This window comes from Myotis myotis, unplaced genomic scaffold (assembly GCF_014108235.1).
Source record: "Myotis myotis isolate mMyoMyo1 unplaced genomic scaffold, mMyoMyo1.p scaffold_m19_p_1, whole genome shotgun sequence".
NCBI lineage: Eukaryota > Metazoa > Chordata > Mammalia > Chiroptera > Vespertilionidae > Myotis > Myotis myotis.
This window is the reverse complement of record NW_023416313.1, coordinates 27,187,892-27,215,166: the sequence shown is the minus strand read 5'-3', so window position 1 is coordinate 27,215,166 and position 27,275 is coordinate 27,187,892. Positions and strand designations below refer to the sequence as shown.

Below are 27,275 nucleotides of genomic sequence, written 5' to 3'. Positions count from 1 at the left end.
TAAGTACATTGGACACTTACTTTGAATTTTTAAACAATCAACTAACCCACAGATTTTTTTTTTTGTAAGCACCTTTATCAGGCCATGGGAGTCACACAACCTGCCACAGGTCAGTCCAAGTCACAAACCACATTGGAATATCTACAGTCCTGAGGGTACCAATTATTCCCTGCACAGCATACCTAGGAACAGGTCAGCTTCGTTGTGTTGGCTCTGCTCTCTTCCACATCGGCTCTGAGCATTCTGTCATTGTGCCTTCTATTTGTTTTATATTATAACATACAATCATGGACGTGTTGGTGACTATCGTTATTTGAGATATAATTTCAACATTCAGAAAGTTTCTAATACGTGGAACATTCATAATATTAGTCTCCAGAAAATATAGAACAAACTCTTCTTGATGGATATGTGAGGAAAACATTGCTTTGTGTAGTGAACGTTCCCCTACCAGTGGTTCTCAACCTTCTGGCCCTTTAAATACAGTTCCTCATGTTGTGACCCAACCATAAAATTATTTTCGTTGCTACTTCATAACTGTAATGTTGCTACTGTTATGAATCGTAATGTAAATATCTGATATGCAGGATGGTCTTAGGCAACCCCTGTGAAAGGGTCGTTCGACCACCAAAGGGGTCGCGACCCACAGGTTGAGAACCGCTGCAAAACAATGCCAGTGTCTTCAGTAGGGGCCATAGCAGTCAACTACTTAGAATGTATACAGAGGTGAGGGAGAGGGTTCCGAGGATTTAAAGGGAAACTTAAGGAATTAGAAACTATTAACTAAGTGGAAAGGCTCAGAACACTGGGGTTTCATTTTGAAAAGAAGACAACTAGATGAGGACTTTTTCTTTCAGAATAAGAAGGGCTTTTAGGAGCAGAATGATAACCAGTTGTCTGTGTCCAGAGAGAGCAGGTTAAGAGGAAAGGGGGTGAAAGGAGAGCACACGGGAGTTAGGCTAGCTGTTGGAAAGAAAGGTTTATTGCTAACAAGTGATGGTAGCCCTGGGACACACTGCTGGCACACAGTGTTGAACATATGCCTGTGGGCACTTGAAGTAAATAATAGGCTGAAAAATTTAAAATTCAAAAAGCTGTCCAGAGATTTCTCAAGATCCCTATGCTTATCGTCAAACAAGTTAAAAAAAATAGTATTTCTACCTTATCATCCCTTTGTCTCCATTGTATGTCAGTATTACCAAGTACTTACTGTTTCTGTTTCATATTGAGTTGTTTTAATGAATCCAAGTTTGGCTTATCATTTGAATGTATCAATGTAGAAAATGCTTGTTAGAGGTAGGAAGTGGATGATAAAATTCGTGGTTTTAAAACATTTTGTGCAGCACAATCCTTGCTTCTAAATCTTCTGTGACTGGTCAAGATGGATAAGCCCAGCTGCTCTGGTGACCTGGAGCGAGAGACGGAGGGGCAGAGGGTAGGGCAGAATCCTGGTGAGCTTACCCCTCACCCCCGCTCTCAGTACCTGCCCTTACAACAAGCCCCAAGGCATCCCGCAGGAACCCCGATGGCTTTCCGAGCATCGTTCAGAAATCATTGACCCAGATAAGGATGGTATATTGCACTCTGGTTGTGTTTTCTAGCTCACAAAAGTATTTACAGCATATTGTCTGTGTCCTTCCTGCCTCAGCATTTAGATTCTATTTAAACATATCACTTAAAAGCATCTGGTAATGACTTTTTAAGGGTGATCATAAGTTTAGTTATGTTAAGCTTAATGAGAAAACACAGTTTAATTTAGAATGGGGTTTTTTTTCTTTACAAAAATTATGGGAGGAATTTCAAGTTCCATCATTTTTAGAAAACATGCGAAAACTGCTTACATTGAATAAAATACAATAGAAAAGTCTACTACATTCGAGTTTGATATTGAACCAGGGCCGACTTCTCCATTAGGCATGGTAGGCACAGTGCCCAGGGCCTGCAATTCTTTTCGGGGAGCATGAAAATATTTTATCTTTTTTAATAAGATCAGAATTTAGAAAACAAACTAGGCCAAAGAGAGGTGTTTACTATAAAATATTAATATGTTATTATCATTCCCTCTTATTCATCCCATTGGTAAGAGAGAGACTCCTGACCTAGGAATATGGCAATGGCCAAAAACATGACACATGGCACAGGACGATGACATCCACAGCAGTTTATTAGTCACATAAGCTCCAGGCCGAGAAGAGGACCACAGTGCGCCATGCAAGGCCACACAGTGCTGGCACTCAGAATACAGTGAACATGGGGCCTGTGGGGGGCTGGCTTTGTAATAATGAGAGGATGCAGTGCCCCTGGCTCCCACAGGAGGAGGTCATTCGCTGGTTTGAATAATTCCACAGGCTAGCTGGGAACTGAAATCCACTAATCAGGGATAAGCAGGACGTGTGCCTGGTCCCTTTGATAAAAAAGGATCATTTAGCCCTAGCCAGTTTTGCTCAGTGGATAGAGCGTCGGCCTGCAGACTGAAGGGTCCAGGGTCAAGGGCACGTGCCCAGGTTTCAGACTCAATCCCCAGTAGGGGGCATGCAGGAGGCAGTCAATCAATGATTTTCATCATTGATGTTTCTATCTCTCCCTTTCCCTTCCTCTCTGAAATCCATAAAAATATATTGTTTTTAAAAAAGGATTGTTTGGCTAGCAGACCTTATCCGTGGAAGCAGAGTTGGAAAGAGACCACTTAGGCTCTGGGTTTCACCAGATGTCAGGTAATATTTAATATTGGGGGGAAAAAAATATATCCTCTATAATGAAAGCCTAATACGCTAAGTGTCGGGTCATCCGGTTGGCCATTCAACAAATCAAAGCGTAATATGCTAATGATATACTAAGGCCACTCAACCACTCACTATGACCTGCACTGACCACCTGGGGGCAGATAGTTGACTGCTCAACCAGTCGCTATGATGTGCACTGACCACCAGGGGGCAGGTGCTCCGACCTGTAGGTTAGCTTGCTGCTGGGGTCTGGTCGATCAGGACTGAGCGAGATGGGCCAGACATGCCCTGGAGCCCTCCTGCGGTGCCTTCCCAGCTGGCCAACCTCCCGGGTCCCTCCCCGGCCCTGATTGTGCACCTGTGGGTTCCCTCGGCCTGGCCTGCACCCTGTCGCAATCTGGGACCCCTCAGGGGATGTCGGAGAGCCGGTTCGGCCTAATCCCACAGGCCAGGCCGAGGGACCCCACTGGTGCATGAATTCATGCACCGGGCTTCCGGTATATATATATATATATATATATATATATCTATGAAAGAAGAAACCCACAAAAGCAAAAGTACCTAGAGCCCATGAAAGTTATATGTGACCCTGTTTGAAATGGGGATAGAACTAGTATGCCACCTCTTTTTCAAGCTAAAACAAGTTCTTTAATTAACTTCAAGATCTTCACAATCTACCTCTGTTCTTAATCTCAAATTTAAAAATAATGGGGCCCATATATCAAAAGTTACTGCATGAAGGACATGTAAGAGAACTGTTTAGAGCCAGAATATGTGATTAATGTGGCTTTCTCTCCTAGAAAGGCAGTATATGTAATCTTGATCAAGTTCCTCAATCTCTCTGAACTACAACTTCCTTATCTGTAAAGAAATACTATAAAGATTAAATCAGTGAAGTAGGGAAAAGCACCTCCCACAGTGTCCAGCAGGTGTTAGTTGGATATAAATCATCATTGCAATCAAGTTGTGTGACTTTATGATTTTTGAAAATTCTCTATATATTTTGCCTGGCATTAGTAGACACTCAACATGTATTAAATGAATGGATGGGTAGATAAACAAATTAACTTACATATACACAAGGGGTCCTTGTCTTTATTCCTACTGTTGTCCTTACCTGGAATTTTCTCCCCACTCTTCTTTGCTTATCTAAGTTCTTCCCTTCTTTAGAAAACCATCTCATTAATTTATTTTTAAACATCCTAGCTCTCTTTAATATTTTCTCTTAATTTTTGGAGAATTTATTCTCTGAGACACTCCTTTTGAATTGAACCTAGGATGTCTTGATTATTAATTCTTTAGATTATTTCTGATGCCCCTAGACCAGTGATGGTGAACCTTTTGAGCTCGGCGTGTCAGCATTTTGAAAAACCCTAAGTTAACTCTGGTGCCATGTCACATATAGAAATTTTTTGATATTTGCAACCATAGTAAAACAAAGACTTATATTTTTGATATTTATTTTATATATTTAAATGCCATTTAACAAAGAAAAATCAGCCAAAAAAATGAGTTCGCATGTCACCTCTGACACGCGTGTCATAGGTTCGCCATCACTGCCCTAGACTGTAGAACTTTAAATGTTGAGGGATATGTCATATACCTGTTTGTTTGTTTAGCCCTAAATTAATTTCCTGCTCACAGTAGAAACTAGGTCAAAGATAAATAGCAGTTCTCCTACCTGTTTTAGTTGATAGCACTCTCATCCCTCCAGTTATTTAGATTCAAAACGTCAGAGTTTCCACAGATAAATGCAGACTCTTGGGGACCCTAGAGTTAATATCATCCCTGTTTGTCTGGAGGTAGTGTTATTGTCAGAGAGCACAGATTTAGAGGTGGGGTAGGTTCGCCTTCCTAGAACACCAGACCCACTACATCCTCCTGATGATCCAGGGTTTCATATCCATTCCGGTGTTGCCTGAAGCCTTTTCACTCTCGCACACTGCCCTTCATTTACACGATTCTGTCTCTGAATTGTTTCCTGTACAGCCCAGTTTCATGTTCTCTGCATCAGGCCTTCATCAATTCCCTTCTGGATTATTGAAATGACCTCTAAATGGATCTCTCTGTCTCCAGGTTTTATTGCTTTCAATTCATCCTAACTCTTACCTGAATTATGTTCATTAAATAGTTCATTTTTACTCAAAAAATATTTTGATCAAAATATTCTGTTGTTTATTCCAATACAATTGCTTTTAGTATAAAGGCCATGTCCAAATTCTTTTGCCTAGATCTCTTCAATATTTCAATAACCATTTTTCTAATTGTATTGCATATCATATCACACCCCTTAAACATTGGTCCACAAGTCTCTAAAAGACAAATAATATTTCCTGTTTCTCTGACCACATTCTAGTTCCCTCTATTCAAAATAGCTATACATGAATTGGCCTCTTAAGTCATATACCTATCGTTCTAAATCCAGTTCAAACTTCAAATCTATTAAGCTTTTTTGTATCTCCTTCAGTAAGACTGCATCTACTGTTCCCTATACTTTCTAACTTCTAAATGTTTTGTCCATTCATCATTCTAACATTTTCATAATTTATCGTAGAGTAATGTGTGTGTGAGAGAGAGTGGGGGGGGGGAGAGGGAGAGGGAGAGAGAGAGAGAGAGAGAGAGAGAGAGAGAGAGAGAGAGAGAGAGAGAAGAGAAACTGTCTCCTGGATGGTGAAATTCCACTTGATAAATATTAATGTCCGATTATCTTTGCATCCTTAATAGTACTTAGAATTCTGCCTTGCCCAAAGTGGGTAATTAATAAATGCCACTGAATTGAATTTTCCCCCTTGAACTAACAGAGAGTAACCCTCTAGGACTTTAGTGTCAGAAAGCAAAAATTCCAATTAGCTATATCCACCTAAAATGGAACTAAAAGTCAATAAATGTTCTTCTATGCATTATCTCATTAATCACCTTAATTTCCTCCTTCAAGTTTGAATGTAAACATTTCTTATCCTTATACAAGGAATTCTGCAATCATTAGAAGAAATATCAATAAATAATAAACTGATTTTCCCTACAACATTTTTCAAATATTTCCTAATAGAAGATATTTCACAAATAAAGAGTTCCATGGATATAGGAGTTTCTGAAATACCAGGTTAAACAAAGTTGAGCCAATCTCTTTGCCACAAGTTTTTGTATATTTGAATGCATTGTGAATATCAGACAGAGAGAAAAAGTAAATATAATTTTCTAAGCAGATTGTTGCACGGAAACCTTTTCTCCCAGAGCATATTGCATACGGATGGGATGGTGTTTAGTGGAGTATTTTGGGAAGCACTCTTCATGGATGTCAATCAATTTTAACACAGTATAAATCTATTGTAAAGACTATGTCATTTCTGCCAATGCTGGTTTGGCTCAGTGGATAGAGCACTGTCCTCCAGGCTGAAGGATCCCAGTTTGATTCTGGTCAAGGGCACATTCCCAGGTTGCAGGCTCAATCCCCAGTGGGGAGTATGCAGGAGGCAGCCAATCAATGATTCTCTCTCATCATTGATGTTTCTATCTCTCCCTCTCCCTTCCTCTAAAAAAATAAGACTATGTCATTTCTGCAAGAGATAGATAACTTAATTACCAACATACTTAACTATATAAAAATATCAAAATATCTCTCTGAAAAACAAAGGATTCAATCAATATGGTATTTACTAATGTAAACCAAGTTAACAATTCCTTAAAATGTCAATGAGGCTGTGTCTATATGGGTCAAAATCATTATGTGCTTGATTAAAATAGCACACATACACTTTTCAGTACAAAACAACCATGAAACAGTTTTCATAAACCTGTGAGTTTTGTGCATAATATTTTAATTTCATGGAACCTAGCATCTATGGACTGAGGAAGCTGTTGAACAACCTAAAGTCAATTTTTAAGCATCTTATTTTTGTGCAGTAAAAATTCCTTGCTTTAACATAGATATAGAGAATATAATCTATTTATAAATATCTACATTGGTGGAGTTGGCACAGAATTATTATCCTTGTGAGTCAATTATATCCTAAACTTAGTCATATGGTAAGCTTGAGATTTTGGGGCAAGGAACTCAAGATTAAGGAAACAGTTCATCATCACTAGTCCAAATACTTATTGAAAAAAATACTAAATCATTTGATGTAATCATAATTGTGATTTAAGCATTGTCTTACTATTGTTTTCCTATAACCTGAAGGGAGCTCCTATGCATCTGTAGTATAGAGTACACACTGAGGGAAGTTACATTAGTCTAGAACACCTGGCAATGTCCAGCTCACTGGAGCCACTAGAACACTGGCTGTGATTATTTGTTACTATTATCTCAATCATCAACTTAGTCTCTAAAAGTATACATTTATTTGGCTTATTGTTTACCATAAAAAGACAAAATAATTGAGACAAATAATATTATGGAATAAAAAGTACATGTAATGAACACTTTTTACTATATTTTCCTATCCCATCAGCAGTCATTAGTAGGATTCAGAGTTTAGTTATGTTTTTAAGCTGATTCAACTGTAAGATATGTGAGCCAAATTGAGCCAATTCTCCTCTTTTTCACTTGGAACAGAGACGGGAGCCTGATAGACAGCCATTAAGTATCCTGTGTGACTATGTTCCATGTAAACCTGGGATCAGCCTGTGTGTGACTGAGCATGTACTTTTAGCAGCTGAGGGAGGCAATATTATTCCAGAGAAAGCTTTTCTGCAGGAAAAAGGAAACAGTGAGGTGAGGTAACATAAGTAGTCAAAGAGAAATAGGGGACAAAGACGAAAAAATATACATGGCGAGAGAGAACACTTCCTAAGTTCTAATGACTTCAAAATTCTCTTTTCAGGTCTTTCTTCAGGCCTATTTGCATTTCACTTTTTGCATACTTTGAATCACTCATGTGTTCTGATTTTTTTTTAATCTCAACTTTGCTCCAGCTAGTTGAAGCTAATGTTTTTGGTTGTTTTCTTTTGCCATAGCAAAGTTTTAAACAATGCATGTAGAAAATTAACTTTAGTGTAATTGTCTATACAGCAAGGCATTGCCAATGCTCTCCAAGACCACCCGGAATACACCTGTGGTTGAACAAGTTGGGTTTAATTTCACATTGCAGCAAGAGACAGCACTCGCAATGGAGCTATGAGGCAGCAGAGAGAGTTAGAACACACTCATTATAGGATTTGAACTTAGGGTTTGTGGGAAAGGCCTTCAGGAAGCTGGCTGTTGCTCTGAATTGAATGGTGTCAGGAAGTGCGGGTAATTGTGTGACTGGGAATCTCAATAAACCTTCTCTAGAAAGAGAGAAGACTGGGTGGAGGTTTCCAATAACATAATTGGTAAAGGAGCAGTTCCTCATCTTAGCCCGTTACTGCCATTTTTGTGACAGGGTGTTATGAACAGGAGTTCCAATATCGGGCTGATTGATTTAAAATGTTAACTCTTCCCCTTACAAATGGTATGACTTTGGTTGAGTAATTTAATCTCTTTGTGACAGAGTTGCTTCACTTATAAAATGGAGAGGAGAATAGCATTTATCTCATAGGGTTACTGTAAAGGCTTGAAAAAAAAATATGGAATTTATCAGACCTTGTGGGACACAGTAAGTCCTCAGTAATACGCACATAAGACAAACACATGCACACAGACACACATGTCTCACATAAAATTGTCAAACTGCTTCATAGAGAATTTCATAACTTTTAAGGAAAATATTTATAAAAACAATAAAATGTGAGTTCATCCTATAGGACAAGTATCCATTAATAGTGACAAATATCCACTAATAGTCACAAATTTCCTATAATTTGAAACCATAGATATTCTCTCATCTATTTATTTCGTGAAGTCCTAATCTGTGCTAGGTTCTCGGAATACCAAGATAAAAGCACACATCTTTGATATTAGGTGGTTATTTTTTAAAAGAGCAAGCGTTCGTAGTCTTAGTATTTCTACACAGTTTTACACTGCTGCTGAAGTATTTGAAATTCAGATTCTAAACAAAAGTAATGTAATGGACTGCCTGGAATCATTCAAGAAGTACATATTTTTTATGAACTCCGTATTTCCGGCCCTAGTGTAAAAACAGGTCTTTTGTGATTAAGAACGAATATATGCTACTCTAGGTCCCAGAAGAAGTGGAAAGTTGACTTATCTACAAGTCGGGGCTATAATCACTCAATCAGTGTTTTTCTTTCAGAAAGAAGCTTCTGTTGCATAGGAAAAAAAAAAAGTTGTCAAAATAAATAATCCAGATAAAATACTGAATATACATTAAATTCTAAAAGAGAAATACTAGATATTGCACTTTCCTAAATATATTAACACTTCTAGATTTATGTTGGTTCTTAAAAAGATTTATTTTTTGTTATTTGAAGTACAATGACTATTGGCACACATTCAGTAAAATTGATAAACACCAGTCATATATGTGAAAAATCAGATAAAAATTTATAAAGGAAGGATACTATTAATTATGACTATGCATGTTGTTTGAAATAAACAATTTATAAAAGAAATGCTATGACTATTTTTTTCTTTTTCTTTAAAAAGTTCTTCTCAAAGGAAGTTAAATTATAATTTCTCCATGTCAATCATCCAATGGAAAAATATGCAGAGGCTTGTAGCTACTATTACCTACATCAGTTATTAAAATATGGGTAGTAAATTTAAAACTGTCTTTTATCAATTTATATCTAGTAATGTACATTGAAAATGCCTCTTAGTTACATTTAGATAATGAAATTGAATTATAAGATCTGAATAGTACCCTAATAAATTTTTCCAAGAAACTCCAATATAACTAGAGTCATCTTTTTTGATGAAACAGAGTCTCTTATAGCTAGCATTTATTAAGTACTTGCCTTGTGTCAGGCACTGTGCTAAGTGATTTACATAAGTTTTACTCAAGAAAAAAAAAAAAACATATGAAATACATAGCCACCATTTCACAATTAAGAAACCAAAGCTTAGAGAGCCAATTGACTTGCCCAAGATCACATGAGTATGAAGTGATAGGCCTACTGAAAACCAAAGCCCTTGCTCTTAGTCACTAAGCCACAATGCCTCTCCTCGGCAGCCTAATGTGTACATGTTAAGCCTTATTACTTAGTACTTAGTACTTAGTACTTAGTACATGTTAAGCCTTCCATTATCTCATTTACTCTGTACAGCTACTATGCAGGAGTAGACATTTGCCCGTTTTAAAGGGAAGAAAATACACTAAGATTACAAAGTTAGTAATTTAAAACTAGAATCTAAGCATAGGTTTGTCTAGATCCAAAGCCATGCTTGTAATCTGCAAGTCATACTGGCAAATTATCATACCTGCCTGGGAAAAAAAAATATTGTTTTATTGTATGCATGTCCTCATTCAGATTAACATTGCCCAGGAATTGATAATATAGTTTGGAAGCATTAAGTATAATAATTACTAGCATTATCACATATTTTTTCAATCCCACCTGAGAAGAAATCTTTAGCAAGCACTTAGAGAGTTCTTTGGAAAGTGTCAAGGATATTGAACTATATTTTTCTGAAACAGATTTGAATATCTGAACTCAAGTTTAATAAATATACTTTGAAAATGTAATGGAAAATGTTAAAGTGGAAGAAGTAAGATTAAATTTCTGACCTCATTGTGGATATTTTTCACATTCCTAGAGCAAGTGAGAAAGTGCTTCAGGAAAGCATTATCATCTCTAAGAATCTAAATGGTTTAGCTGTTAATAGTGGGAGTGCAGTCAAAATTCTTTAAAAATAACTGAAAGAATATTAATTTAATGGAATACTTGTATGTGAATTGTTGCTTACATTTTATTTTTTTTTAATTTATATAATCACAAGCACTTCCACTAAGCTGCCTATGATTTTATAATTACAGGATAAAAATGTCTCTGTCCACACATTGTTTTTTTTTGTTTTTTGGTTTTTTTTAATTTTATTGCTTAAAGTATTACAAAGGGTATTACATATGTGTCCATTTTTCCCCCCCGCCCTAGACAGTCCCTAGCCTCCGCTACCCCCCAGTGTCTTATGTCCATTGGTTATGCTTATATGCATGCATACAAGTCCTTTGGTTGATCTCTTACCCCCCTACCTCCTGCCCCCCAACCCTCCCCAGCCTTCCCGCTGCACTTTGACAATCTGTTTGAGGCAGCTCTGCCTCTGTATCTATTATTGTTCAAAAGTTTATAATGGTCTCTATTATCCATGAATGAGTGAGATCATGTGGTATTTTTCCTTCATTGACTGGCTTATTTCACTTAGCATAATGCTCTCCAGTTCCATCCATGACGTTGCAAATGGTAAGAGTTCCTTCCTTTTTAGAGCAGCATAGTATTCCATCGTGTAGATGTGCCACAGTTTTCTAATCCATTCATCTACTGATGGGCACTTAGGCTGTTTCCAGATCTTAGCTATGGTGAATTGTGCTGCTATGAACATAGAGGTGCATATATCCTTTCTGATTGGTGTTTCTGGTTTCTTGGGATATATTCCTAGAAGTGGGATCACAGGGTCAAATGGGAGTTCCATTTTCAGTATTTTGAGGAATCTACATACTGTCTTCCATAGTGGCTGCACCAGTCTATATTCCCACCAGCAGTGCACAAGTGTTCCTTTTTCTCCACATCCTCTCCAGCACTTGTCGTTTGTTGATTTGTTGATGATAGCCAGTCTGACAGGTGTGAGATGGTACCTCATTGTTGTTTTGATTTGCATCTCTCGGATGATTAGTGACTTTGAGCATGTTTTCATATGTCTCTTGGCTTTCTGAATGTCCTCTTTTGAAAGGTGTCTATTTAGGTCCTTTGCCCACTTTTTGATTGGATTGTTTATCTTCCTTTTGTTAAGTTGTATGAGTTCCCTATAAATTTTGGAGATTAGGCCCTTATCAGATATGACATTGGCAAATATATTTTCCCACACAGTGGGTTTTCTCATTGTTTTGTTGATGGTTTCCTTTGCTGTGCAGAAGCTTTTTATTTTGATGTAGTCTCATTTGTTCATTTTCTCTTTAGTTTCAAGTGCCCTAGGAACTGTATAAGTGAAGAAATTGCTTCGGCATATGTCTGAGATTTTGTTGCCTTTGGATTCTTCAAGAATTTTTATGGTTTCCTGTCGTACATTTAAGTCCTTTATCCATTTTGAGTTTATTTTTGTGTATGGTGTAAGTTGGTGGTCTAGTTTCATTTTCTTGCATATATCTGTCCAATTTTCCCAACATCATTTATTGAAGAGACTATCTTGGCTCCATTGTATGTTCTTGCCTCCTTTGTCAAATATTAATTGAGCATATTGGTTCGGGCCGATTTCTGGGCTCTCTATTCTATTCCATTGATCTATATGCCTATTCTTGTGCCAGTACCAGGCAGTTTTGAGAACAGTGGCTTTGTAATACATCTTGATATCTGGTATTGAGATCCCACCTACTTTGTTCTTTTTCAGGATTGCTGCAGCTATTCGGGGTCTTTTTTTATTCCAGATGAATTTTTAGAGAGTTCGTTCTAGTTCTATGAAGTATGCCGTTGGTATTTTAATGGGAAGTGCGTTGAATTTATAGATTGCTTTGGGTAGTATGGACATTTTAATGATGTTGATTCTACCAATCCATGAACACGGTATGTTCTTCCATCTGTTTATGTCTTCCTCTATATCTTTTTTCAACGTCCTGTAGTTTTCTGAGTAGAGGTCTTTTACCTCTTTAGTTAAGTTTATTCCTAGGTAGCTTAATTTTTTTGGTGCGATGGTAAACAGGGTAGTTTTTATAATCTCTATTTCTGAAAGTTTACTATTGGTGTATAGAAATGCCTCAGATTTCTTGGGGTTAATTTTGTATCCTGCTACATTGCCAAATTCATGTATTAAGTCTAGTAGCTTTTTGATGGAGTCTCTAGGGTTTTGTATGTATAATATCATGTCGTCTGCAAATAAGGACAGTTTTACTTCCTCTTTTCCAATTTGGATGCCTTTTATTTCTTCTTCTTGCCTAATTGCAATGGCTAACACTTCCAGTACTATGTTGAACAGGAGTGGTGAGAGGGGGCATCCCTGTCTTGTTCCAGTTTTTAGGGGAAATGGTGTTAGTTTTTGTCCATTGAGTATGATGCTGGCTGTGGTCCTGTCATATATGGCTTTTATTATGTTGAGGTATGATCTTTCTAATCCCGCCTTACTGAGAGTTTTTATCAAAAATGGGTGTTGAATTTTGTCAAATGCTTTTTCTGCATCAATTGATATGACCATGTAGTTTTTTTCTTTCAATTTGTTTATGTGATGTATCACGCTTATTGATTTCCGGATATTGTACCATCCTTGCATCCCTGGGATAAATCCTACTTGGTCATGGTGTATGATCTTTCTGATGTACTGGTGGATCCGATTTGCTAAGATTTTGTTGAGGATTTTGGCATCTATGTTCATGAGGGATATTGGCCTGTAATTCTCTTTCATTGTGTTGTCTTTACCTGGTTTTGGTATTAGGGTGATGCTGGCTTCATAAAATGAGCTTGGAAGTGTTCCTTCCTCTTGAATTTTTGTAGTAGTCTGAGGAGGATAGGTTTTAGTTCTTCCTTGAATGTTTGGTAAAACTCCCCTATGAAGCCGTCTGGTCCTGGGCTTTTGTTTGCTGGAAGCTTTTTGATGACTGCTTCAATTTCTTCCATAGTTATTGGCCTGTTGAGATTTTTAGATTCTTCCTGATTGAGTTTTGGAATGTTGTATTTTTCTAGGAATTTGTCCATTTCCTCCAGGTTGTCTAGTTTGTTGGAGTAGAGCTGTCCATAGTATTTTTTAACAATCATTTGTATTTCTGTGGGGTCTGTTGTTATTTCGCCTCTATCGTTTCTGATTTTGTTTATTTGGGTCCTCTCTCTTTGCTTCTTGGTGAGTCTGGCTAGAGGTTTGTCAATCTTGTTTATCCTTTCAAAAACCAGCTCTTAGTTTCATTGATTTTCTGTATTGTTTTTTGGTCTCTATGTCATTTATTTCTGCTCTAATCTTTATTATCTCCTTCCTTCTGCGCACTCTGGGGTTTTCTTGTTGCTCTCTTTCTAATTCTTTGAGTTGTAGAGTTAGATGATTTACTACCATTTTTTCTTGGTTTTTGAGATAGGCCTGTAGAGCTATAAACTTCCCTCTCAGGACTGCTTTCACTGTGTCCCATAGGTTTTGGATTGTTGTGTTTTCATTGTCATTAGTTTCCAGGATGTTTTTAATTTCTTCTTTGATCTCATTGGTAACCCAATCAATATTTAATAGCATGCTATTCAGCTTCCAGGTGTTTGAGTATTTTGGGTTGTTTTTATTGTAGTTTATTTCTAATATTATGCCATCGTGGTCTGCGAAGATGCTTTTTATGATTTCAATCTTCTTGAATTTGGGGATACTTTGCTTGTGACCCAATATATGGTCTATTTTTGAATATGTCTTATGAGCATTTGAGTAGAATGTATATTCCCTGGCTTTGGGGTGAAGTGTTCTGAAGATGTCTATTAAGTCCATCTGATCTAGTGAGTCATTTAGGATTGCTGTATCTTTGCTGATTGTTTGTCTAGAGGGCTTATCCAGTGCTGTCAGTGGTGTATTAAAGTCCCCTACTATGATTGTATTGTTGTCGATCTCTCCTTTGATATCTTCTAGGAGTTTTTTTATGAATTTGGGTGCTCCTGCATTGGGTGCATATATATTTACCAGGGTTATATCTTCTTGTTGTATTGATCCCTTTAGTATTATGAAGTGGCCTTCCTTATCTCTTGTTATGGCCTTCACTTTGAGGTCTATTTTGTCTGATATAAGTATTGCTACCCCAGCTTTCTTTTCTTTTCCATTTGCCTGAAAGATATTTTTCCATCCTTTCACTTTCAGTCTGTGTGAGTCCCTTCTCATGAGGTGGGTTTCTTGTAGACAGCAGATGTATGGGTCATGTTTTTTTATCCATTCAGCCACTCGATGTCGTTTGTTTGGAGCATTTAGTCCGTTTACGTTTAAAGTTATTATTGAAAGATACTTGTTTGTAGCCATTTCTTTTTTTGTGTGGCTGTTTTCTTTCTGAGCTTTTTATTTCTTATTTTTATACCAGTCCCTTTAGCATTCCTTGCATTGCTGGCTTGGTGGTGATAAACTTCCTTAGCCTTTTTTTGTCTGTGAAGCTTCTTATTTCCCCTTCAAGTTTGAATGATAGCCTTGCTGGATAGAGTATTCTTGAATTCAGTCCTTTGCTTTGCATCACTTTGTAAATTTCCGTCCATTCTTTTCTGGCCTAATGTGTTTCTGTTGAGAAATCATTTGATAATCTAATGGGAGATCCCTTGTATGTAACTTTCCATCTCTCTCTTGCAGCCTGTAAGATTCTCTCTTTGTCCTGAACATTTGCCATGGTAATTATGATGTGTCTTGGTGTGGGTCTTTTCGGGTTCACCTTGTTTGGGACTCTCTGGGCTTGTGTGACTTTTTTCTTCCCCACCTCAGGGAAGTTTTCTGATATTATTTCTTCGAATAGGTTTTCTCACACATTGTTTTTAACAAACACAGTGTAGGGTAAATTCTGTGACAATAAGAAAGCCTGTGAACTAGGTGGAACCTTTACCATGCTACCCCCTATTACACCTTGTCATGCTTCCTAGTCCACAAAAGAAAATATGCAGATACTAGTAATAGTATGTACCAGCATGGAATGGCAAGGCATTGGGTTAGCCTTATCCCAGGTCAACAAAAATGTACAATAGGTAATATAAATAATACTGATAATAGGAGCGTTTAGAAGGAGAGCAACTCTAAAGATTTTTTAAAAAACTCATCTCTCTTCATAGGAAGATACAAATGTAAGATCTCTACACATATCACCCACAATTGACAATATGCAATAACATCAAAATTTAGTCATATAAAGAAACAAGAAAATGTGCCTCATAGTCAAGAGAAAGAATAGTCAATAGAAACAGACTCAAAGATTACCCAAATGATGAAACTGTCAGAAAAGAACTTTAAACCTGATGGATAATAGCTGAAGAGATATAAATTTTCAGGATAAATTATTTGTAATGAAAAATAGCAATAGCTAATGGAAATCTTAAAATGAAAATTATAATATCTGAAATTTAAAATATATATAATTGAATAACACATTAGAGGCAATAGAAAAAAGGACCAATGAACTTAGAGGCAAGCCAAGATAGAAATCATCCACACTGAGGTACACAGAGAAAAAGATTAGAAAAATAAACAGAGCCTCAAGAAAGATGAATAAAAAGAAAATTACAGCTTAGCACATTACACAAAATAGCTGAGTATTAGAGATGGAAAAAGGATTTCTTAAAATCAGCCAGAGAAAAAGTATACATTGCATACAGGGGTACAACAATAAAAATCAGGATTAACTTCTCATCCGAAACAATGGAAGCCAGACGAAAGTGGGGGGTGGGGTGGGAGGGGGCAGTAAGGAAGAGGATATGAAAACGATTTAAGCTCTGAAGCCTTTAAGTCTCCAGAGAAGAAAAGTGCACAAATATTAACTTAATGGAAGGCTAATTCATGCTCTCACTGCATTTGTTTTCCATTATTATCATCATAGGTGCTTCCACTAAACTGTTATTTTAACTGTGAAGAACAAAATCTCCCTGCCTAGAATTTTATTTAACAAACATATTTTATTTGTGAGCTTTTGTCTTTAAATGTTACAGAGGTAGCGCTTAGGGATAGACTGAATCCTCACTCCTCTCCTCTCAATTCCAAATCACCAAAATGAGACTCTAAATGCCCTATATTGAAAGTTCAGGTGTTTACTCCTGAACTACTTAAAAGTGGCCAGGGTCTAGGTGTGTTGTGCAAATTGTCAGAAGCCACAACCATGGCCTTTTGGATGCAGTGTCAATTCTCACAAAAAGGTCTAAGAAAACATGATGAATGTCCTTCACACATACTCAGAAGGTTCCAGTCCAACTATCTCTCCCCCAAGGTACAGTTTGAGAAGTAAAAAGTGTGTTAGACCCCTTCGGAGATCTTCCCAGATTTTATCTTGCCCTCATTTAAGCTGTCACTTCAGCCAGGAGTTCTGTGTGAGCTGCTGTGCCCTTCCCACAGGCATCACCTGACTACACATTTCTTCCTGCTGGTGCTGTGTGCTCCCTGTGCCCTGCCCTGATTCTCTCCTGTTGAGGGATCAGGATGCTTCTGAATGCCTATAGATGAATCCAAAATGAAGGGAAATTAACACTCAAGGGCTGTGGTCGGCAAACTGCGGCTCGTGAGCCACATGCGGCTCTTTGGCCCCTAGAGTGTGGCTCTTCCACAAAATACCACATGCAGGTGCGCATACAGTGTGATTGAAACTTCATGGCCCATGCGCAGAAGTTGGTATTTTGTGGAAGAGCCACACTCAAGGGCCAAAGAGCCGCATGTGGCTCGCGAGCCGCAGTTTGCCGAGCCGCAGTTTGCCAACCACTGCAGGGGAAGTTAGGAGTTAGGTAATAAATTCTTGCCTTTAACCCTCCCTGGGAACTATACTGAGATGTCAGTTTGTGGCTTCTCAGTAAATGGTCTGGTAATATCAAATAGACTCACATAATGGCAGTCAGTTCAATAGCACATGCTCACATCGACTCTCCAGACTGCCTTAACTCTCCTTGTCCCTCACTTCTCCTTGGGAATGCACTCCCTGACCAAGTAAAAATCATAAGCCTTTGTCTTGGGCTCTGCTTAGCCTGTGAAATTAGACTAAGTCAGGATGAGGTTCTTTATTTTATTGATTCATTCATCGAGCAAACAATGGAAGCATTCACATACTTCATATATTGCTTCAAAAACATTTACTGAGTGACTGTTGTGAACCCTGAGAAAGAAGACAACTACTAAGAAGGGTTCCTGTTGGCTAACTGGGCTCAAATTTTATAAAAGAGCCCAGCAGCCATTTCTACACAGGGACCTCTCACGCGAACTGCACTTCAGTGAGAAGCCTGCACTGACCTGCTTGCTTTCACTGTGTTCCTACCATCTGAGTCAGTCCTTACGAAGGAATTCCTGGAATCCTATTTCAACCAGTAGGACTGAGGCTTCACTCATCCAATCTGAGCTTCGTAGCTCCACCAACCAGAGTGGCTATATTCTGATCAATCAGGACAGTGCTTTCTAGACCAATAAGACTTCAAGGATTTGGAGTCCTCATTTGCATGAGGACAGACCAATCAAGGACAGGGGCAGGGACTTCTATATAAACCAGCTCTCCTCTAGCCTTGGGAGTACACTTTCCCTTTCCACCTAAGACTAAAAGCTGCATTTTCCTAGCTGAGCTAAAACATGTAAGATGTCCCATGAGCACAGCAGAGCAGACCATCAGGGAACAAAGCTGTCTAGCTAGAGAGGGGCCTGGCCCCAGCACTGCCTCTCAGATGTACTATATCACACTTGAGGTGTTTTGCACGGACCAAAGTTTCTTTCTTCACCGTACCCCAAATTGAACATTCTTGGTATTGAATCGGCACCAACATCCATCAGTTGACACTATGAAATATGAAATATAAAAACTGTACTTGCGGCAGTGCCCTCAGCAGGCCTGAATCTATCTCTTGCTTCAACAGTGCTTGGACTGAACAGACCCGGGATGCCCCTACTTCCAGCCTTCAGCCACTCTCCGGTCTCTTATCCAGTCACCACCTGTGGGGAGCTGATATAGGGTTAAGCCTCAAACTGACCTGTTGGTAAAGTCACAAACAATTCCCAGCTTAGAGGGCACAGTCCTCTTAGCATAATTAGGCTTGACCTTATGAGGCTCCCTAGATCTTATCTGGGAAGCTAATGGGCTGAGGGAAGTGCAGGAAGTAGCCAAAACAAGTGAAACTCGCAAGAACTGTGTAACTATGGAAACCACTACCTTGTTTACCTCTCACTATAAAATAAAGGCTCAGCTTGCCTTGGGATCTTTCTCTGTGGCCTCAGCCAGGCACAGGAAGATCCACGGAGACTAGAGAGAGCTAGAGAGTTCTGAACGCTGTCTCCGTGTAAAATATTCTTCGCCAACTCCGTCCACACCTTTGGGAACCCCTGGACCCCCGGCTGGACCCCAGCAACCACCATCTCCAAAACCAGCCAACACACCATTTTTGTGGTTGTTTTCTACCTTAACTCCTTATTGCAAAACAACCATGAGCTCCCAAATTTGTCAGAATGATTCCACCCAGGTGGAGGCTGCAGTCAACTGCCTGACCAGCCTGCATCTGCGGGCTTCCCCACCTACCTCTCTCTGAGCTTCTATTTCGCTCTGGAGAGCTTGGGCCACTTCTTCCTCAAGTTGGTGGAAGAGAAGCATGAGGGCACGGAACGTCTCTTAAAGTAGCAAAACAAGCGCAGTGGCTGCATTCTCTTCCAGGACCTGCTGAAGCCTCCCAAGATGAGTGGGGCAAAACTCAGGATGCCAGGGAAGCCGCCGTGGCCTTGGAGAGGAGCCTGACCCCGGCCCTTTGGAATCTACATGACCTGGGTTCTACCCACACAGACTCTCATCTCTGTGACTTCCGGGAGAACCACTTCCTGGGTGAGCAGGTGAAACTCATCAAGAAAATGGGTGACCACCTAACATTCACAGGCTGGCCCGCCTCCAGGCTGGTCTGGGCTGGGCGAGTATCTCACCCTCAAGCATGACTAGGAGCCTTTGAGAGGCCCCTCTTCATTCCCCTGATTCCCCTGGTGTCTGGCTTTTACCTGAGCCTCCCCCTGAAACTACTAGCTATTCTTTTAACCATGCTGAAGCCCTCTCCCATGCATTGGATCAAATGAAACAATAAAGTTTTTGCAGCAAAAACTAAAACAAAAAAACAACACAGTACTTGCGGTTGTGGATCCAGTGGTGCATAAGAGGACAATATCAACATTGCCCTCAAGAACTGTACAGTCCCTTTGGAAAGACATAAAAAAATAAGTCAATAAATAAAGTAACTACAAATTGTGTTAAGTGTTAATAAGAAAATGAGATAGAGCTCTGAGATAGAACATTCCAGGACAAACACAAAACCACACAACAGAACTGTCCTGATGAAGAAACAGCTGCCAATGCTTGTGCTGACCCACCCTGAGCAAGGTAAACATTTCGGCTGCCCACCAATGTCACTTTTGTATGGACCTTGATTTTTAACCACTGAAAAACTGCCACCACTTCCACTGTGGAGGACACCTCAAGTGCCTGTGTGACAGCAAAGGGGAAAGCAGCACTTGGAGCTTTTGCAAGCTTATTGAGAATGTGTCTGATTAATGGGTTCTGGTCATCTATCTGCTTCCTAATGTAAGGGTGCCTGGGATTCTAAGTGATGATGTTTCTGTCGGGCAGGTGGAACTCATGATGTGGGGATTAATAAAAGCCAAATATGCTAAGTGTCTGGTCCACCAGTTGGCTATTCAACCAAAGGGTAATATGCTAATAGTATGCTAAGGCCACTCAACCACTCGCTATGACATGCACTGACCACCAAGGGGGCAGACGCTTTGACCAGTAGGTTAGCTTGCTGCTGGGGTCTGGCCTGAGACTAAGCGCGATGGGCCAGACACTCCCTAGAGCCCTCCCGTGATCCCTCCCCGGCTAGCCAACCTCTCGCGTCCTTCCCTGGCCCCAATTGTGCACCAGTGGGTCCCTTGGCCTGGCCTGGCCTGTGCCCTCTCAAAATCTGGGCTGAGGGACCCCCCTGTCCCCAGTGCATGAATTTTATGCACCGGACCTCTAGTCAATAAGCAGACAGATGCATTAGGAGAGCACACAAAGGCCAAGAAAAGTTATTTCCCCAAGTTACCTTGTAAAAATCACTTAAAAAATACTGTGAAATAGAACCACAAGGCTATCCTCAGATCTAGATAGAGATATAAGAGAGCTTTGTTGAAGAGATGCTGTGTCTGGATCATAGACAACACTGGGAACAGAGAACCAAGATCAAGTTGGAAAGATGGACAGGGGCATATCATGAAAGACCTCAACACATGTTGTCCTTTAAATGCCATGCCTGTGTAGTACCCTCTATTCTGACTGTTTTAGTGGTGAGATGATTTGGAATCTATGTAAATCACAACTGTGAATTTGGAAACTCATTTTCTCTCCATTGGAAAGAGTTCAGGAACCCAATAAATATTCATATGAAATGAATGAATGTTACACAAGGTGAGTTTTGATACAAAGGTTTAGGTCATAAATTGGAATATTTTAATAGGAACTGAACATTTTCATTTGGATGCTAATATTCTGAAAATTGTTAGTATATGACTAATAATCATGTTCTCTGACAATTTATGATATCTTGAAAAATGGAACTACAAAATATTTTACTACATTCTCTTTCTAGGTAAACTATAACCATATTCATGTTTTCCTAAATCACAATATAAATCTCCAAATAATTACTTATGGAACTGATAAATTTGTTGCAGAGTTTCTGCATGCACTCATTCTTCTATCACTAAAAATTGGATTTTAAACACTCCTTTCAGAAAACCAAATCTAGGCAATATTTAAGGGAAAATAGTATGTCATCTTAAAGCTTTGATGGTATTAATATATATTGTGAGAAAGCTTTATGGTGTCATATCATAGATGTACTTCACACAAAATATGTTAATACTTCCAATCTTTTATTCTCTTTCTAAAATAACATATGGTATAAAAGCATGTAAATCTTTTACATTTGGAAGAAATCTGTGCTTTTTGTTTGTAACAAAGAATAAATTCAATTTGAGATATCTGGCTACCTGCCACATATTTTCTGAGTTTGTAGCCAGAGATTACTTACTATAACAACTAATAGGTAATATGCACAATCTCTACAGCAGATGGTCACATGATATATCACATTTACTCATCACATAGGTAAAGTGGTTATTATTTCCATTTTACAGATAAAAGAATAATGGTTCACCAAAGTGTTTTGACCTTCCAAATATTGCAAAGCTGAGATCACAAAGAAATCTCACATAGCCACATGAAATACATGAGGACAGGGATTCCACCCAGGTCCTTGTTCAATGATTCTGGTGCTCTTTTTGTTTTCCCACTGTCACCAGCTTATGAACATTTTTCAATAAACATCTCTGCTACTTTGAAAAATACATAAAATAACTCTGTATGTGGTGGCTTTATATTACACCTAGTCATATAGCAACAAAGCTACTCTGAATCACATTTCCATCAAATCTAGATAGAGGCATTTTTCCCCCATTTCCCTTCACATCTGATGGGGAAGTGGCTACACAGAGAAAAGGAGGAGATGATTCCCACTCATATACTTTCCTGGGTGAGAAGAGCAGTGAAGAGTGAAGGTGTCTCTCAGGCAGAATTACTGTATAACTCTCCTTGTGAAATTGGCAGAAGACAGAGCACATGCCCAAAAGGGCATTCCAGGTACAGATGCGCCACACATTGTCATATATTGTCAGGCATCACACACTGTCACTTCATATGCCTTACTGCGTCATTGATTCTCATATATTTTACGGTGTTTCCTTTCCAAAGGCAAAACTCCAAAAACTCAAATCCTCACTATGCACAGATCCTTCAAATAGAAGCCAGGACAATAGTAAGATGAAAGATTACTATTTACTCAGTTACATCAAATGCCAGCATGGTCCCAGGAGACATTACATTCATGCCTCACATCAAAGGGCAAAGGCCCTTCTTCCGCTGGAAGACACAGGAGGAGAAATGTTCAGAGGAGATAGACATAGACAAAATAGTGCAATTTGTGAATGCATGCAGCCTAAAATTACTAGCTAACAATAACCTTGTTCCTATAGGTCTGTACAGTTTTCGGGAAGCTAACTCTCCACTGTGTATGTCACAGCTTAGGTCTGGAAGACCCCAGAAGGTATCTCATCATGTGCATTCACAAAAACATTTCTTCCTACACCCATTAAAAATAGCAACGAGTTTTATTTTGTAGCTTAATGCTCTGAAACCACAAAGGTGCTCTGTGCCAATAAATAACACAACACAATCTGTTCTCATCAAGTAGGAACCTCTTGAGAATGTCTCAAGGAGACACTGGATCAACTGAGATGGAAGCATCTGGATTCACCTCTGACTTAGGAGGAGCTTCATTTCCTTGTTGTCTTCTAGTTCTACTTCATTATCTGAATACCCTGGCTTTCAGATACCTTGTATTTGTATTCACTTTTCTTGATTTACGTATAAAGGTATTATCCACACATTTCTCTGCTATGTCACCAAGGGAAGCTATTCCAACTGGTTCTCAGTTTTGCAGATCTGCAAATCTGATTTAGGTAGCTCACCCAGAGAACAGATTTAAGCCAACAAAATTCATTAATACTGATTTCTAAATCAGATGTAACTTATTAATTTATAAGGAGAATCTTTATTACATAGGGATATAAATATTTATGTTCATAGTAGACTGTGACTGGAAATGTTTAGTCATTTTATTTATAATTATGCATTTATCAATATCTCCATTCTCCCAGTATTATAAGTGTTCAGGAAAGTTGGCTCTTCATACTTTATCAGAAAGAAGATGTATAACACAAAATATGCCTACCAAAGGCATTGTCATGTACCATATAGGAAAGTGCCAACATCTATCCAATGCTTTATCTGCAGATGCCAACTTTTCAGATGTTTCCATCTCATTGAAAAAGATTACATAGAGAAACATAAATCATTTTCCTCATTTGTGATCTTCCAGCAATTATATTACAGAATCAATTTGGATGCTCAGGCAATTGAACTATATATGTCATCAAAGTCCTCAAAGGGAAGCTTTGACTAGCATTCAAAACAAATTGTTAATATTATTTTAAATAAACTCAAGTTATACTTTGCATAGGGTATAAAAATGGAAAAAAAAAAAGCCAGAAAGGGAAAATAGAGTGGATTAACATTGAACACACAACTCATAAGTTAACATGCTCATTATTGTTAGCCTAACCCCTGCACCACTTGCTATGGACTATTTTAAGCACCCTGTATCTTTGTGCAGGGCATCTGCTTTTGCTTTGGCTAGATGCAAGATGGCGGAAGTAAATTCCCCCTTGTCTAATTAGTTGATTCCCCTTTTGCAACATAAATAACAAAGTTTTGATTAATCAAATCCAGAGAAAGGTAAACACTCTACTTCACTTATTAAAAATTAAATTTCTCTGGAGGGGCGATTACAGCAGGGAGTTAGGATATGCCTCTCCTAAAAATGTGTTGCTTGCAGGACAATGTTAGAGACAGACCTTGGGGAATTGTGGATCAGTAAAAACAAGAATACACTTAGACATTCAATTAGGTATTTCCACTTTTTCAACAGGGAATGCATGTAGAGAGGGAAGCCAAAGGGACTTTCAAGAATTCTTAAATTACTGAGGCCTAAGGTTCCAGTTAGAATCAGAGAGCAGCTGCTCAGATAATTCCCTCAAAAATAAAAGTCCGGTGAGTTATCTTATACATAAAAACAGCATGGCCACCATGCAAAGTTCAGTTTAAATGGTAGCATCCTGATTGTATAAATTATGATAACCAAAACATTGCAAAATCACCTTCACACACCTGCATCTAATGATGCCTAACCTTTCCATCAGGGGCAGTATTTTCCTTCTCAGTCCTCTGCCTTGTGCAGCTTTTTACTTTCTATTTCTGAAGAGATACAATCTCAGAGAAGAGACCACAGAAGGTTGAATCTTGAAGGCAGAGATCAAAAGCTCTAACTGATAGAGAGACAGGCAGATCATGTGAAGGAGAAAAGAGCCTTGATATAAGAAGCTGGGGAGAATAAGACTTTGATACCTGCTAGAGAGCATCAGTCCTCTGGTTGGTGACAGGCATAGAGCTCTCCAGAGTTAGCTTATCACCACTGCATCTGTGGGAAGGAATCTATGTCGAATATACCTTGATTTTCAAAAGAAAATGAAAATCCACATTTTTTATATAAAATATTTTATGCATATTTAATTAATGTTAAACTATGTTTAGGGTAAACAAAACAATCTGCATACCTTATTCAGCCTGGGTACCACCTCTGCTCCCCTCATTCATTCAACAAATGGGTTTTGAACTGCACTGAAATCTCATCAATTCTTGCAAATATGAGGCATAAGAGGATGTTTCTTTATGGTGCTATGAAATATGGTTGTCAGTCAAATCAATAAAAATTATAATTCAGGTCAATTAAAAGATATATTGAATCAAAATAATCAATGCATAGCAAGTATATTTAACTCTTCAATTGGTTTGTCATGATAAAAACACACTTTTGTTTTAGTTGAAAAGAATCTGTAATTTCAGAATAGAAAGTTCATATCCTTTTGATTGTTTGGCATTTCCTAGTTATTTTGGTGTTGTTTAAGTAGACCTTGAATGACATGGTTTACTCTACTTTTTTTTTTTCTGTACAGCAAAGAAATACTGAACAACTGGCCTAACTTATTACCTAATGTTTCAAGGTAATTATTTAAGACCTGTAGCTTATTTAAGACCTGAATTCCCTGTTTACCCAGTAGAAACACAATGAAATTTATCACAACATAGTATTGTTGGCTTAAATGAGTCATGTTTAAACTTTTAAATGTATAATGTTTAATTTACCTTAGTTTGTTTTAGAAATATTTCATACGTAATCCTTTCTTTTCAACTTAGACAACTAATTGCTTTTGAAAAATGAAACCAGTCCATTTCATATTTCACTATATGGCAAATGCTGATAAGTAATTCTCATTTATCAATGATATTCAGCTCTACATGAATAATGTTCAAGACATAGTGCTTTATGTAACACTTTTCTTTGGTAATGCTCAAATTAGGCATAGAATAAAAATAGTATAAGGGGTGGAGAAACTAAGATGGCGGCATAGGGAAACACCGAAATTGCTGCCTCGTACAACAACTTCAAATCACAATAAACAGACAAAACGGACATCATCCAGAACTTACAGGAAGGCTGGCGGAGTGGAAATTCTACAACTAGAAGGAAGGAGAAAAGCACACTGAGGGTCAGGAGCTGTGGAAGTAAAGTGCAGAGGTACGGAGGCTCGAGAGTGCGCGGAAAGGGGCTGGTACCTGAGGACACGGCTGTCTTTTTGAATCGGGAGGGAGTCACAAGCTCCTGACTGCTCTGAACTCTGGTTCCGGGAAGTCTCTGGGGACCCAGGACTCATACGGGAAGAAACTAGACTGTCTGGCAGTGGGCAGAACTCGGAACTTGAGGACGGCTTTCCCTCGGAGGTGCTTGCAGCAATTGGATTGTCGGGACACTGAGATGCACGCGGCCCCTTAGGGCAGGGCTGAGAATCTGCCATAGTTCCTTGCTCTGCCCTTTGATTCCCTGAGACCACGCCTGACCCAGGCTGCAGCAGAGGCTTTTGCATATGAATGCCCTGGCCCTTTGCAACCTGAAAATTACCTAACAAATTGCAGCTGGGCCAGACAGACCCAGAACTTCCAAGAGAAGGCCCAAGGCCCCACAGCAGCTTGCATTGCTTCACAGCTGGGCCTCATCAAGGCACCTCCAAACTCCAAAAAAGGAAGGGGAATCTGCAGTTCTCTTCATAGCTCCTGCTGGGTAACCTCCAAGAGCCAGTGTACCCAGTGGTCAGAGGGGGACCATCCGGATTACAACTCCTCAGATCCATAAGGGACACACCCAGGGGGCAGACTCAGTGAGCACCAAAGCCCCACTGAGGCAAGTCTTGACCCAGAAGGCTGTCTTCAGCACAGAAGTTCTCCCACTGCAGACACAGCAGATTCTCACAGCCAATTGGCCTGGAGGTCAATTCCTCCCAGTGATCCTACAACAATCAAGGCTTAACTACAACAAGACTGTGCACAAGGCCCACAAGGGGGTGCACCAAGAGTGTCCACCTCAGGTAACTGGGGAGGCTGAGCCACTGGGCCCAACAGGACACCTAGCACACGAAACCACTCTACCAACACAGGGAAGCATAAAAAATGCAGAGACAAAGAAACAGGTCACAAATGACAGAAATGGAGGAAAGCAAACGACTGGATATAGAGTTCAAAACCACGTTTATAAGGTTTTTCAAGAATTTTATGGAAACCGCTGATAAATTTAGTGAGAACCTCAAGAAATCTAGTGAGACCCTCGAGGATATGAAAAAGGACCAACTAGAAATTAAGCATACACTGACTGAAATAAAGAATAATATACAGAGATCCAACAGCAGACAAGAGGATCCCAAGAATCAAGTCAAAGACTTGAAATACAAAGAAACAAAAAATACCCAACCGAAAAAGAAAAAAGAAAAAAGATTCCAAAAATATGAAGATAGTGTAAGGAGCCTCTGGGACAACTTCAAGTGTACCAACATCAGAATTATAGGAGTGCCAGAAGAAGAAAGAGGGCAAGATTTTGAAAACCTATTTGAAGAAATAATGACAGAAAACTTCCCCTACCTGGTGAAAGAAATAGACTTACAAGTCCAGGAAGTGCAGAGATCCCCAAACAAAAGGAATCCAAAGAGGACCACACCAAGACACATCATAATTAAAATGCCAAGAGCAAAAGACAAAGAGAGAATCTTAAAAGCAGCAAGAGAAAGAAAGTCAGTTACCTACAAGGGAGTACCCACACGACTGTCAGCTGATTTCTCAACAGAAACCA

The 27,275-nt window shown here is 39.0% G+C and overlaps 1 pseudogene; it reads left to right on the top strand.

Annotated features, from left to right (window-relative positions):
* The first annotated feature begins 18,833 nt into the window (after nucleotides 1–18,833).
* LOC118660619 lies at nucleotides 18,834–19,343 on the top strand (annotated as a pseudogene).
* Nucleotides 19,344–27,275: the final 7,932 nt, after the last annotated feature.